The 13,396-nt window shown below is 52.4% G+C and overlaps 1 protein-coding gene across 5 annotated transcripts in view; it reads right to left on the reverse strand.

Annotated features, from left to right (window-relative positions):
- The window catches only part of LOC137314467 (zinc finger protein 271-like), a 161,934-nt gene extending 148,845 nt beyond the window's left edge, over nt 1-13,089 (reverse strand). For 2 of the 5 annotated variants that reach the window (XR_010961205.1, XM_067979801.1), the window contains exons 1-2: nt 10,542-10,812; nt 3,109-3,259 (exon numbers count right to left, since the gene is read on the reverse strand). The gene's annotated coding sequence lies outside the window, so the exon portion shown is untranslated. Of the gene's footprint in view, nt 1-3,108; nt 3,260-10,541; nt 10,813-11,533; nt 11,623-12,957 lie in introns of those variants that run through there. The other 3 variants (XM_067979803.1, XM_067979802.1, XM_067979804.1) reach the window with 3 other exon arrangements.
- Nucleotides 13,090-13,396: the final 307 nt, after the last annotated feature.

A 13,396-nucleotide genomic window follows, 5' to 3' on the forward strand; every position in this document is an offset into this window, starting at 1 on the left:
AGTTGAATTATTTAGATAATAAATTAAACACTTGAATGATTTATATAATAAATTAATTCGAGACTTCTTTATATAATAAAGTAAACAATTTATTAAGTGTAATGAATTAAACCTTTGAATTATTTATATAATCAATTAAACAATTCAATATGAATATAATTAATTAAACAATTGATTATTTATACAATAAATAACGTTTTGAAATTCTTCATACAATAAATTAAATAATAGATTATTAATATGATTAAATAAACACTTGAATCTTTGTATGATAAGTTAAACCTGTTAATTAATTATATAATTTAAACACTTGACCTCTTTATATAATAATTTTAACACTTGGATTATTTATATAATAAACTAAACATGAATTATTTATATAATGAATTAAACAATTGTTTCTTCATAGAATAAATTTAACACTTGAATTATTTATATAATAAATTAAACAATTGAATTATTTAGAGAATCAAATAATCAGTTCAATCATTTATATAATAAATTAAACAATTGTTTTTTTATATAATAAATTAGACATGCATTATTATATAATAAACTAAACACTTGATTTCTTTAAGTAATAAATTAAGCAATAAAGTTAGATAATAAATTAAACACTTGTTTATTTTTAAAATAATTTCATCAATTGAATTATTTAGATGCTTAATTTATGATGAAAATAATTCATTAGTTTAATTTAACAACTGAAGTCGTTATGTAAGAAATTAAACAATTGATTATTTATATAACAAATTAAACTATTGAATTATTTAGATAATAAATGAAACAGTTGAATTATTTATTCAATAAATTAAACAAATGAACTATTTATGTAATAAATTATACACTTGAATGCTTCATATAATAAATTAAACACTTGTTTATTTGTATAATAAATTCACAAATTGAATTATTTATACAATAAATTAAACGGAGCTATTTATATATTAAACTATACACTTGAATTATTATATAATTAAACTACTGAATTATTTATCAAATATATTAATCAATTTAATTATTCATATAATAAATTAAACAATTCAATAATTTACATAAAAAATTAAACACTTCAATTATTTATAATATATTAAACAATTGAATGATTTATATAATAAATTTAGCTATTGAATTTTTTATACAATAAATTAAACTCTTGGTTATTTATATAATAAATTAATCAATCGAATAATTTAAACTATTGAATTCTCTTTAGAATAAATGAAACATTTGAAGTATTCATATAATAAATTAAACACTTGAAAACAATTTAATTATTGATATAATAAAATAAGCAATTCATTATTTATTTAATGAATTAAACTATTGAGTTATTTATATTACATTTTAAACTTTTCAATTATTTATATAATAAATGAAGCCAGCTTGGACAAAATGGAGGTAAGCGCGGAGTCCGTCTTGGACAAAATGGCGGCCGGCGCTGCCACCATCTTGGAAAAAATGGCAACAAGCACGGCCGCCATCTTGGAAAACATGGCGGCAGGCGCGGCCACCATCTTGGGCAAAATGGCGGCAAGCGCGGCCACAATCTTGGAAAAAATGGCCGCCGCCGCCATCTTGTCACATGGCGGCAAGAGGCCGACAGAGTGTCCCCAGTGATCCCGCAGTGACCCCAGAATGTCCCAGTGACCCCAGAGTGATGCCGGGGTCCCAGAGTGCACCCAGTCAGCCCAGAGTGAGGCCAGGGTGCAGCCGGGGATCCCAGAGCGATGCCAGAGCGTCGGCCTTTGCGTTTGGGCCACCACAACAACCACCACCACAACTGTACTGTACGTGTACAGCACACGGTGGGTAAAAGGGAACGATTCACTCCTGTCTGGTACTGTACGGCCCGTGTGTGTCTCAGTGTCAGCTCCTGTACATGTACAGTACACAGTGGGTAAAAGGGAACGATTCACTGAGAGATTGCAATGTTGAGTGTAACGGTTATTTGAGGGGTTCAGTCCCTAAATGGGCTGTGTTTTGACAGACACTTTTTACAGTAAGGAGTTGAGTTTAGTTTAGGGAGGTGGGTACAATCCGTGTCTGGGACTCACTGGCCCTGTGAATATTGAATTTTGCTCACAATATGGTGTGTTTGGATTAATGGGGGACCAGGTTTAACTGCACTGGGCTGGATTGTTTTATAAATCTCTCATTGACTGGGTCCTTCAGACCAGGATGGGAGCTGCTTCTCTCTCTCTCTCTCTCTGTAAACACCCTGAGGCAGTGAAACACTCTCTGACAAACTGTTCACAGGAACCAACCCATCAGACATGGGGAATAGACAAATACCTGGGACTGGAAATGAGCCTCCCACCAACAGAGCAGAGAGAAGGAGGAAATCATCACACCAAGATCTGGATCGGTTTTGTCTTTGGAGCAGGTTCTGGTTAATTTTACTGCTTTAAAGTTATGTTATGGGACCAGTGAGACTGAGACACAAACACACACTGTACAGTCAGGAGACACGTGTCCCTTGCACAGACATTGGGTTTGAATTGAGCTGAGCTGTGCCACAAATGAATATGGGATTAAAATCTCAAATTCCAATCAGTTTGCTCCCGAGCTTCCCCATGTGTCTGTGTGGTTCCATTACAATACAATTTCACATGGGGGCCCAAAATGGCTTCGGAATTAACACTATTTCTTTCTGAGTTGTCAGTGACCTTTTCAAAAATTAAACTTCAAACTAAGAAAACATTTGGAGGCTGTTTTTACATTTCGGCTCTCTGCGTGCTGCAGGACGCTCCCTGAAAGTGCTTTTAATTTCAATTCAGACCCGAGATATGTCACATTGTCAGCCTCTGAATAATAGTTTGATCCACTTTGTGTTATTTCTGAAAAGTTGCACTTGCAATGAACGAAGGGAGGAATTTGGGTTCGAACAGATGGTGATATTCTGTTGGACGGTCGGTACTGAGGGAGCGCTGCACTGTCAGACGGTCAGTGTGTGTCTCAGTATCAGCTCCTGTACAATGTCCCAGTGATCGTCCAGTGTCCCCAGAATGTCCCAGTGATCGTCCAGTGTCCCCAGAATGTCCCAGTGATCCCCCAGTGTCCCCAGAATGTCCCAGTGATCCCCCAGAGTAACCAGACATTACTCACGTGGCCCCCATCGGGTCCAGGCTGCGGTGAAGGTCTCAGTCAGTCAGTCCCCAGCAGAGAGAGCGATTCTTGGCCCAGGATTCCTCCTCCTCCTTCTCACAAAATGTCTCTTTCTGGATCATCTCCTTGCAGCATATCATCGAAAAGTTTCCTGAGGGGAGAGAGAGAGAGAGGGAATTGATTAAAATACAAAAGCAAGGGATTAAAAAGGCACAGCAAGAGCCCAGAACTCCCCCACACCCATTCCCACTCCCAGTTACACCGACAATCCCTCAGCCCCAACACTGAGACACAAATCCCGGTTACAAACCAGAGAATCCAAAGAGAGAGAAAAGTTGGGAGAGAGACAGAGAGAGAAATACACCCAGGACAGGCTGGAGGACCCCGGCAGACTGAGAGATTGTCCCCGCCCCTGGGGAGGGTTTGGGACGAGACACATGGCCATCCCCTCCCCCCGGGGAGCTCCCTGCTTCAGCCTTTGAGATATTAGACTGAATCTCAATGTGTCTCCCTCAGGGACCTGTCCGTTCTCATGTTAATCCAGGGACAGCCCAGGGCAGGACTGGTTTGACCAGGAGACCTGTCTGTTGGAATGAGCCACATTTCAAGGACCTATTTTACTGATTTGAAACCCTCACAGCCTGTCTCCCCCTCTTCCCTCACCCCAAACCGAGTCCCCCCCACCCTCAGCCTGTCTCCCCCTCTTCCCTCACCCCAAACCGAGTCCCCCCCACCCTCAGCCTGTCTCCCCCTCTTCCCTCACCCCAAACCGAGTCCCCCCCACCCTCAGCCTGTCTCCCCCTCTTCCCTCACCCCAAACCGAGTCCCCCCCACCCTCAGCCTGTCTCCCCCTCTTCCCTCACCCCAAACCGAGTCCCCCCCACCCTCAGCCTGTCTCCCCCTCTTCCCTCACTCCAAACCGAGTCCCCCCCCACCCTCAGCCTGTCTCTCCCCTCCCCTCGTGACCCAAACACCCCAGGGACCTCCGACACATCCCACCCTGCCCGGCGTCCACATTTAAAGAACTAAAGTTGGGCGGAATCTGCTCCGAATACACAAGGGCTGCAGAGCTGGAATGGCTGCTGTTTCTCAGACAGTGTTTGACCATTTCATTCTCTCTGTGTGTTTACTGTAAAGAGCTGTGGAGGGAGCAGGGACTCCATCTCATTCTCACCTCCCCGGGTCTGGATGGCAAACAGGTTCCGAGCTCAGGGCACAGCACCATTTCAAACACTCAAATCATCCAAAGGTTGAGAAACGAGATTTAACTGACAGGTTTCCAGCCTCTAATTGAAGTTTTAATATAGAAAACATTTTAATAAATAAAAATGCTGCAGAAAGGTGAATAGAGTGAGGGACAGAGAGAGAGAGAAAATGATCGGTTCGGTCAGACTCTCTCTGTTTAAATGAGATAGAAAAACAGAGAGAGAGGGGGAGAGAGAGAGAGAGGGACGGAGAGAGGCCTCTCTGGGCTGTTTAATTGTTGTTACTTTAAACAGTGAGACTGAAATATTTCAGAGTACTTGTCAATGAAGAAAAATTCAGAGACAACAGAGAGAGAGAAAAGGACATAGAGAGAGGGGGAGAGGCAGAGAGAGAGAGAGCCAGAGGGAGAGAGGGATAGAGAGAGAGAAAAGGACAGAGAGACGGGGGAGAGAGGCAGAGAGAGAGAGAGAGAGAGAGACACACACACAGAAAGAGAGAAACAGAGAGAGAGGGGGAAAGAGGCAGAGACAGAGAGAGAGAGAGAGAGAGAGAGAGAAAGAAAATGACAGAGGGTGGGGTAGAGAGAGACACAGGTGGAGAGAGAGAGAGAGAGAGGGACAGGTGGAGAGAGAGAGAGAGAGAGACACAGGTGGAGAGAGAGAGAGAGAGACACAGGTGGAGAGAGAGAGAGAGAGACACAGGTGGAGAGAGAGAGAGAGAGGGACAGGTGGAGAGAGAGAGAGAGAGGGACAGGTGGAGAGAGAGAGAGAGAGACACAGGTGGAGAGAGAGAGAGAGACACAGGTGGAGAGAGAGAGAGAGAGAGACACACAGGTGGAGAGAGAGAGAGAGAGAGAGAGAGACACAGGTGGAGAGAGAGAGAGAGAGAGACACAGGTGGAGAGAGAGAGAGAGAGAGAGGTGGAGAGAGAGAGAGAGAGACAGGTGGAGAGAGGGAGAGAGAGACAGGTGGAGAGAGGGAGAGAGGGACAGGTGGAGAGAGGGAGAGAGGGACAGGTGGAGAGAGGGAGAGGTGGAGAGAGAGGGAGAGGTGGAGAGAGAGGGAGAGGTGGAGAGAGAGGGAGAGGTGGAGAGAGAGGGAGAGGTGGAGAGAGAGGGAGAGGTGGAGAGAGAGGGAGAGGTGGAGAGAGAGGGAGAGGTGGAGAGAGAGGGAGAGGTGGAGAGAGAGGGAGAGGTGGAGAGAGAGGGACAGGTGGAGAGAGAGGGAGAGGTGGAGAGAGAGGGACAGGTGGAGAGAGAGGGACAGGTGGAGAGAGAGGGACAGGTGGAGAGAGAGAGAGAGAGAGGGACAGGTGGAGAGAGAGAGAGAGAGAGGGACAGGTGGAGAGAGAGAGAGAGAGAGGGACAGGTGGAGAGAGAGAGAGAGAGAGGGACAGGTGGAGAGAGAGAGAGAGAGAGAGACAGGTGGAGAGAGAGAGAGAGAGAGGGACAGGTGGAGAGAGAGAGAGAGAGAGGGACAGGTGGAGAGAGAGAGAGAGAGAGGGACAGGTGGAGAGAGAGAGAGAGAGAGGGACAGGTGGAGAGAGAGAGAGAGAGAGGGACAGGTGGAGAGAGAGAGAGAGAGAGGGGACAGGTGGAGAGAGAGAGAGAGAGAGGGACAGGTGGAGAGAGAGAGAGAGAGAGGGACAGGTGGAGAGAGAGAGAGAGAGAGGGACAGGTGGAGAGAGAGAGAGAGAGAGGGACAGGTGGAGAGAGAGAGAGAGAGAGGGACAGGTGGAGAGAGAGAGAGAGAGAGGGACAGGTGGAGAGAGAGAGAGAGAGAGGGACAGGTGGAGAGAGAGAGAGAGAGAGGGACAGGTGGAGAGAGAGAGAGAGAGAGGGACAGGTGGAGAGAGAGAGAGAGAGAGGGACAGGTGGAGAGAGAGAGAGAGAGAGGGACAGGTGGAGAGAGAGAGAGAGAGAGGGACAGGTGGAGAGAGAGAGAGAGAGAGGGACAGGTGGAGAGAGCAGGGGGACAGGTGGAGAGAGCAGGGGGACAGGTGGAGAGAGCAGGGGGACAGGTGGAGAGAGCAGGGGGACAGGTGGAGAGAGCAGGGGGACAGGTGGAGAGAGCAGGGGGACAGGTGGAGAGAGCAGGGGGACAGGTGGAGAGAGCAGGGGGACAGGTGGAGAGAGGAGGGGGACAGGTGGAGAGAGGAGGGGGACAGGTGGAGAGAGGAGGGGGACAGGTGGAGAGAGGAGGGGGACAGGTGGAGAGAGGAGGGGGACAGGTGGAGAGAGGAGGGGGACAGGTGGAGAGAGGAGGGGGACAGGTGGAGAGAGGAGGGGGACAGGTGGAGAGAGGAGGGGGACAGGTGGAGAGAGGAGGGGGACAGGTGGAGAGAGGAGGGGGACAGGTGGAGAGAGGAGGGGGACAGGTGGAGAGAGGAGGGGGACAGGTGGAGAGAGGAGGGGGACAGGTGGAGAGAGGAGGGGGACAGGTGGAGAGAGGAGGGGGACAGGTGGAGAGAGGAGGGGGACAGGTGGAGAGAGGAGGGGGACAGGTGGAGAGAGGAGGGGGACAGGTGGAGAGAGGAGGGGGACAGGTGGAGAGAGGAGGGGGACAGGTGGAGAGAGGAGGGGGACAGGTGGAGAGAGGAGGGGGACAGGTGGAGAGAGGAGGGGGACAGGTGGAGAGAGGAGGGGGGACAGGTGGAGAGAGGAGGGGGACAGGTGGAGAGAGGAGGGGGACAGGTGGAGAGAGGAGGGGGACAGGTGGAGAGAGGAGGGGGACAGGTGGAGAGAGGAGGGGGACAGGTGGAGAGAGGAGGGGGACAGGTGGAGAGAGGAGGGGGACAGGTGGAGAGAGGAGGGGGACAGGTGGAGAGAGGAGGGGGGACAGGTGGAGAGAGGAGGGGGACAGGTGGAGAGAGGAGGGGGACAGGTGGAGAGAGGAGGGGGACAGGTGGAGAGAGGAGGGGGACAGGTGGAGAGAGGAGGGGGACAGGTGGAGAGAGGAGGGGGACAGGTGGAGAGAGGAGGGGGACAGGTGGAGAGAGGAGGGGGACAGGTGGAGAGAGGAGGGGGACAGGTGGAGAGAGGAGGGGGACAGGTGGAGAGAGGAGGGGGGACAGGTGGAGAGAGGAGGGGGACAGGTGGAGAGAGGAGGGGGACAGGTGGAGAGAGGAGGGGGACAGGTGGAGAGAGGAGGGGGACAGGTGGAGAGAGGAGGGGGACAGGTGGAGAGAGGAGGGGGACAGGTGGAGAGAGGAGGGGGACAGGTGGAGAGAGGAGGGGGACAGGTGGAGAGAGGAGGGGGACAGGTGGAGAGAGGAGGGGGACAGGTGGAGAGAGGAGGGGGACAGGTGGAGAGAGGAGGGGGACAGGTGGAGAGAGGAGGGGGACAGGTGGAGAGAGGAGGGGGACAGGTGGAGAGAGGAGGGGGACAGGTGGAGAGAGGAGGGGGACAGGTGGAGAGAGGAGGGGGACAGGTGGAGAGAGGAGGGGGACAGGTGGAGAGAGGAGGGGGGACAGGTGGAGAGAGGAGGGGGACAGGTGGAGAGAGGAGGGGGGACAGGTGGAGAGAGGAGGGGGACAGGTGGAGAGAGGAGGGGGACAGGTGGAGAGAGGAGGGGGACAGGTGGAGAGAGGAGGGGGACAGGTGGAGAGAGGAGGGGGACAGGTGGAGAGAGGAGGGGGACAGGTGGAGAGAGGAGGGGGACAGGTGGAGAGAGGAGGGGGACAGGTGGAGAGAGGAGGGGGACAGGTGGAGAGAGGAGGGGGACAGGTGGAGAGAGGAGGGGGACAGGTGGAGAGAGGAGGGGGACAGGTGGAGAGAGGAGGGGGACAGGTGGAGAGAGGAGGGGGACAGGTGGAGAGAGGAGGGGGACAGGTGGAGAGAGGAGGGGGACAGGTGGAGAGAGGAGGGGGACAGGTGGAGAGAGGAGGGGGACAGGTGGAGAGAGGAGGGGGACAGGTGGAGAGAGGAGGGGGACAGGTGGAGAGAGGAGGGGGACAGGTGGAGAGAGGAGGGGGACAGGTGGAGAGAGGAGGGGGACAGGTGGAGAGAGGAGGGGGACAGGTGGAGAGAGGAGGGGGACAGGTGGAGAGAGGAGGGGGACAGGTGGAGAGAGGAGGGGGACAGGTGGAGAGAGGAGGGGGGACAGGTGGAGAGAGGAGGGGGACAGGTGGAGAGAGGAGGGGGACAGGTGGAGAGAGGAGGGGGACAGGTGGAGAGAGGAGGGGGACAGGTGGAGAGAGGAGGGGACAGGTGGAGAGAGGAGGGGACAGGTGGAGAGAGGAGGGGACAGGTGGAGAGAGGAGGGGACAGGTGGAGAGATGGGGACAGAGAGAGATGGGGACAGAGAGAGATGGGGACAGAGAGATAGAAAAAGACAGTGAGAGGGCTGAGGGAGAGAGAGAGAGAGAGTGACAGAGAGAGGGGAGAGAGAAAGAGAGAGAGAGGGACTCCCTGCATGAAAACGGGACGTGTGTCGTTGAGGGACCTGGTGGTTGTTTGGGTGATGTGCCTGTCATGGTTGAATAGGTGCCAGTGTGTGCGACCTGTGGGTTGTGGGTGTGCGGCTTGCAACAGTGGTAATGTGTGAGGGTGAGAGGAAGCATCTGATTGAAAGAGTTTATTGCGAGGTGGGAGTTGGGGGCCCCCCCTTGCTGGTGAGAAGCCATTAAACAGCCCAGAAAGGCCTGGCTGCTCGCAGAAATCGGGTAAATCACCAGGCAGTACCAATCCACTCTCTGCCTCTCTCCCCATCTCTCTCTGTCCCCTTCTCTCCCTCTCCCTCTGCCTCTCACCACCTTCTCTCTCTCTCTCTCTCTCTCTCTCCCTCGCTCTCTCTGTCTTTTTCTCTCTCTCTCTCTCTCCTGCCTCTCACCTCCTCTCTCTCTCTCTCCGTCGCTCTCTCTGTCTTTTTCTTTTTCTCTCTCTCTCTCTCTCTGCCTCTCGCCCCCTCTCTCTCTGTCCTTTTCTCTCTCTCTGCCCCTCTCTCTCTGTTGTCTCTCTGAATTTCTCTTGATTGAAAAGTACTCAGGTACGGTACGGCCCGTGTGTGTCTCAGTGTCAGCTCCTGTACATGTACAGTACACAGTGGGTAAAAGGGAACGATTCACTGAGAGATTGCAATGTTAAGTGTAACGGTTATTTGAGGGGTCCAGTCCCTAAACGGCCTGTATTTTGACAGACACTTTTTACAGTAAGGAGTTGAGTTTAGTTTTGGGAGGTGGGTACAATCCGTGTCTGGGACTCACTGGCCCTGTGAAATATTGAATTTTGCTCACAATATGGTGTGTTTGGATTAATAGGGGACCAGGTTTAACTGCACTGGGCTGGATTGTTTTATTAATCTCTCATTGACTGGGTCCTTCAGACCAGGATGGGAGCTGCTTCTCTCTCTCTCTCTCTCTCTCTCTCTGTAAACACCCTGAGGCAGTGAAACACTCTCTGACAAACTGTTCACAGGAACCAACCCATCAGACATGGGGAATAGACAAATACCTGGGACTGGAAATGAGCCTCCCACCAACAGAGCAGAGAGAAGGAGGAAATCATCACACCTTCAAGATCTGGATCTGTTTTGTCTTTGGAGCAGGTTCGGGTTAATTTTACTGCTTTAAAGTTATGTTATGGGACCAGTGAGACTGAGACACACACACACACACACACACACACACACACAGACTGTCCGGTCAGGAGACACGTGTCCCTTGTACAGACATTGGGTTTGAATTGAGCTGAGCTGTGCCACAAATGAATATGGGATTAAAATCTCAAATTCCAATCAGTTTGCTCCCGAGCTTCCCCATGTGTCTGTGTGGTTCCATTACAATACAATTTCACATGGGGGCCCAAAATGGCTTCGGAATTAACACTATTTCTTTCTGAGTTGTCAGTGACCTTTTCAAAAATTAAACTTCAAACTAAGAAAACATTTGGAGGCTGTTTTCACATTTCGGCCCTCTGGGTGCTGCAGGACGCTCCCTGAAAGAGCTTTTAATTTCAATTAAGACCCGAGATATGTCACATTGTCAGCCTCTGAATAATAGTTTGATCCACTTTGTGTTATTTCTGAAAAGTTGCACTTGCAATGAACGAAGGGAAGAATTTGGGCTCGAACAGATGGTAATATTCTGTCGGACGGTCGGTACTGAGGGAGCGCTGCACTGTCAGACGGTCAGTGTGTGTCTCAGTGTCAGCTCCTGTACAATGTCCCAGTGATCCCCCAATGTCCCCTGAATATCCCAGTGATCCCAGAGTAACCCAGACATTACTCACGTGACCCCCATTGGGTCCAGGCCGCGGTGAAGGTCTCAGTCAGTCAGTCCCCAGCGGAGAGAACGATTCTTGGCCCAGGATTCCCCCTCATCCTCCTCCTTCTCACAAAATGTCTCTTTCCTGGATCATCTCCTTGCAGCATTTCATCGAAAAGTTTCCTGAGGGGAGAGAGGGAATTGATTACAACACAAAAGCAAGGGATTAAAAAGGCACAGCAAGAGCCCAGAGCTTCCTCTCCTCCCACTCCCCCTCTCTCTCCCCCCTCCCTCCCACTCCTCTCCCAGTTACACCGACAATCCCTCAGCCCCAACACTGAAACACAAATCCCGGTTACAAACAAGAGAATCTGAAGAGAGAGAAAAGTTGGGAGAGAGACAGAGAGAGAAATACACTCAGGACAGGCTGGAGGACCCCGGCAGACTGAGAGATTGTCCCCGCCCCTGGGGAGGGTTTGGGACGAGACACACGGCCATCCCCTACCCCCGGGGAGCTCCCTGCTTCAGCCTTGAGATATTCTGTAAGGAATCTTACAACACCAGGTTATAGTCCAACAGTTTTATTTGAAAATCACAAGCTTTCGGAGGCTTTCTCCTTTGTCAGGTGAGTGTGGGATTCCATAGTCAGAGCACAATGCCTGGTGATTACAGATAATCTTTCCAACTGTCCGTTGTCAAGGCAATCAAAGGATTCGAATAGTGTTCAGACAGAGAGACGTGACATACGGGACTACTGAATATACTGATTGTCCCGTATGGAGTGACGGGACTACTGAATATACTGATTGTCCCGTATGAGTGTCTCTCTGTCCTGAACACGATTCAACTCCTTTGATTGCCTTGACAACGGGGCAGTTGGAAAGGAATTATCTGTGATCACCAGGCATTGTGCTCTGACTATAAAGCGGTGCCTTTTCATGGAATCCCACACTCACCTGACAAAGGAGAAAGCCTCCGAAAGCTTGTGATTTTCAAATAAAACTGTTGGACTATAACCTGGTGTTGTAAGATTCCTGACATTTGTCCACCCCAGTCCATCACCGGCATCTCCACATCATTTGAGATATTAGACTGAATCTCAATGTGTCTCCCTCAGGGGACCTGTCCGTTCTCTCATGTTAATCCAGGGGACAGCCCAGGGCAGGACTGGTTTGACCAGGGAGACCTGTCTGCTGGAATGAGCCACATTTCAAGGACCTATTTTACTGATTTGAAACCCTCACAGCCTGTCTCCCCCCTCTTCCCTTCACCTCAAACCGAGTCCCCCCCCCACCCTCAGCCTGGTCTCCCCCTCTTCCCTCACCTCAAACCGAGTCCCCCCCCACCCTCAGCCTGTCTCCCCCTCTTCCCTCACCCCAAACCGAGTCCCCCCCCACCCTCAGCCTGTCTCTCCCCTCTTCCCTCACCCCCCCAAAACCGAGTCCCCTCCACCCTCAGCCTGTCTCCCCTTCTTCCCTCACCCCAAACCGAGTCCCCCCCACCCTCAGCCTGTCTCCCCCTCTTCCCTCACCCCAACCGAGTCCCCCCCACCCTCAGCCTGTCTCTCCCTCTTCCCTCACCCCAAACCGAGTCCCCCCCACCTCCTCAAGCCTGTCTCCCCCCTCTTTCCCTCACCCCAAACCGAGTCCCCCCCACCCTCAGCCTGTCTCCCCCTCTTCCCTCACCTCAAACCGAGTCCCCCCCACCCTCAGCCTGTCTCCCCCCTCTTCCCTCACCTCAAACCGAGTCCCCCCCACCCTCAGCCTGTCTCTCCCCTCTTCCCTCACCCCAAACCGAGTCCCCCCCACCCTCAGCCTGTCTCTCCCGTCTTCCCTCACCCCAAACCGAGTCCCTCCACCCTCAGCCTGTCTCCCCTCTTCCCTCACCCCAAACCGAGTCCCCCCCACCCTCAGCCTGTCTCCCCTCTTCCCTCACCCCAAACCGAGTCCCCCCCCACCCTCAGCCTGTCTCTCCCTCTTCCCTCAACCCCAAACCGAGTCCCCCCCACCCTCAGCCTGTCTCCCCCTCTTCCCTCACCCCAAACCGAGTCCCCCCCCACCCTCAGCCTGTCTCCCCCTCTTCCCTCACCCCAAACCGAGTCCCCCCCACCCTCAGCCTGTCTCCCCCTCTTCCCTCACCCCAACCGAGTCCCCCCCACCCTCAGCCTGTCTCCCCCCTCTTCCCTCACCCCAAACCGAGATCCCCCCCACCCTCAGCCTGTCTCCCCTCTTCCCTCACCCCAAACGCGAGTCCCCCCCACCCCTCAGCCTGTCTCCCCCTCTTCCCTCACCCAAACCGAGTCCCCTCCACCCTCAGCCTGTCTCCCCCCTCACCCCTCGTGACCCAAACACCCCGGGGACCTCCGACACATCCCACCCTGCCCGGCGTCCACATTGAAAGAACTAAAGTTGGGGACAGGCCTCTCCCTCCATCCATAATACCAGGCCGCCCATAGTAACGGTCGCTGGGCCTGGGCCCGGAATCCGTTGCCCCTGGAAACCGCGCAGGAACCGAGCGACCCGAGAGCGGCCTCAGGCCCGACTCCCAGTCCCCGGCCTCAGGCCCCTCCCCGACTCCCCAGTCCCCCGGCCTCAGGCCCCTCCCCGACTCCCAGTCCCCGGCCTCAGGCCGCCCCGACTCCCAGTCCCCGGCCTCAGGCCCCTCCCCGACTCCCAGTCCCCGGCCATCAGGCCCCTCCCCGACTCCCAGTCCCCGGCCTCAGGCCCTCCCCGACTCCCAGTCCCCGGCCTCAGGCCCGCCCCGACTCCCAGTCCCCGGCCTCAGGCCCCTCCCCGACTCCCAGTCCCCGGCCTCAGGCCCCTCCCCGACTCCCAGTCCCCCCCGGCCTCAGGCCCCTCCCCGACTCCCAGTCCCCGGCCA

The sequence above is a fragment of the Heptranchias perlo genome, unplaced genomic scaffold (assembly GCF_035084215.1).
Source record: "Heptranchias perlo isolate sHepPer1 unplaced genomic scaffold, sHepPer1.hap1 HAP1_SCAFFOLD_511, whole genome shotgun sequence".
NCBI classification, from domain to species: Eukaryota; Metazoa; Chordata; class Chondrichthyes; order Hexanchiformes; family Hexanchidae; genus Heptranchias; species Heptranchias perlo.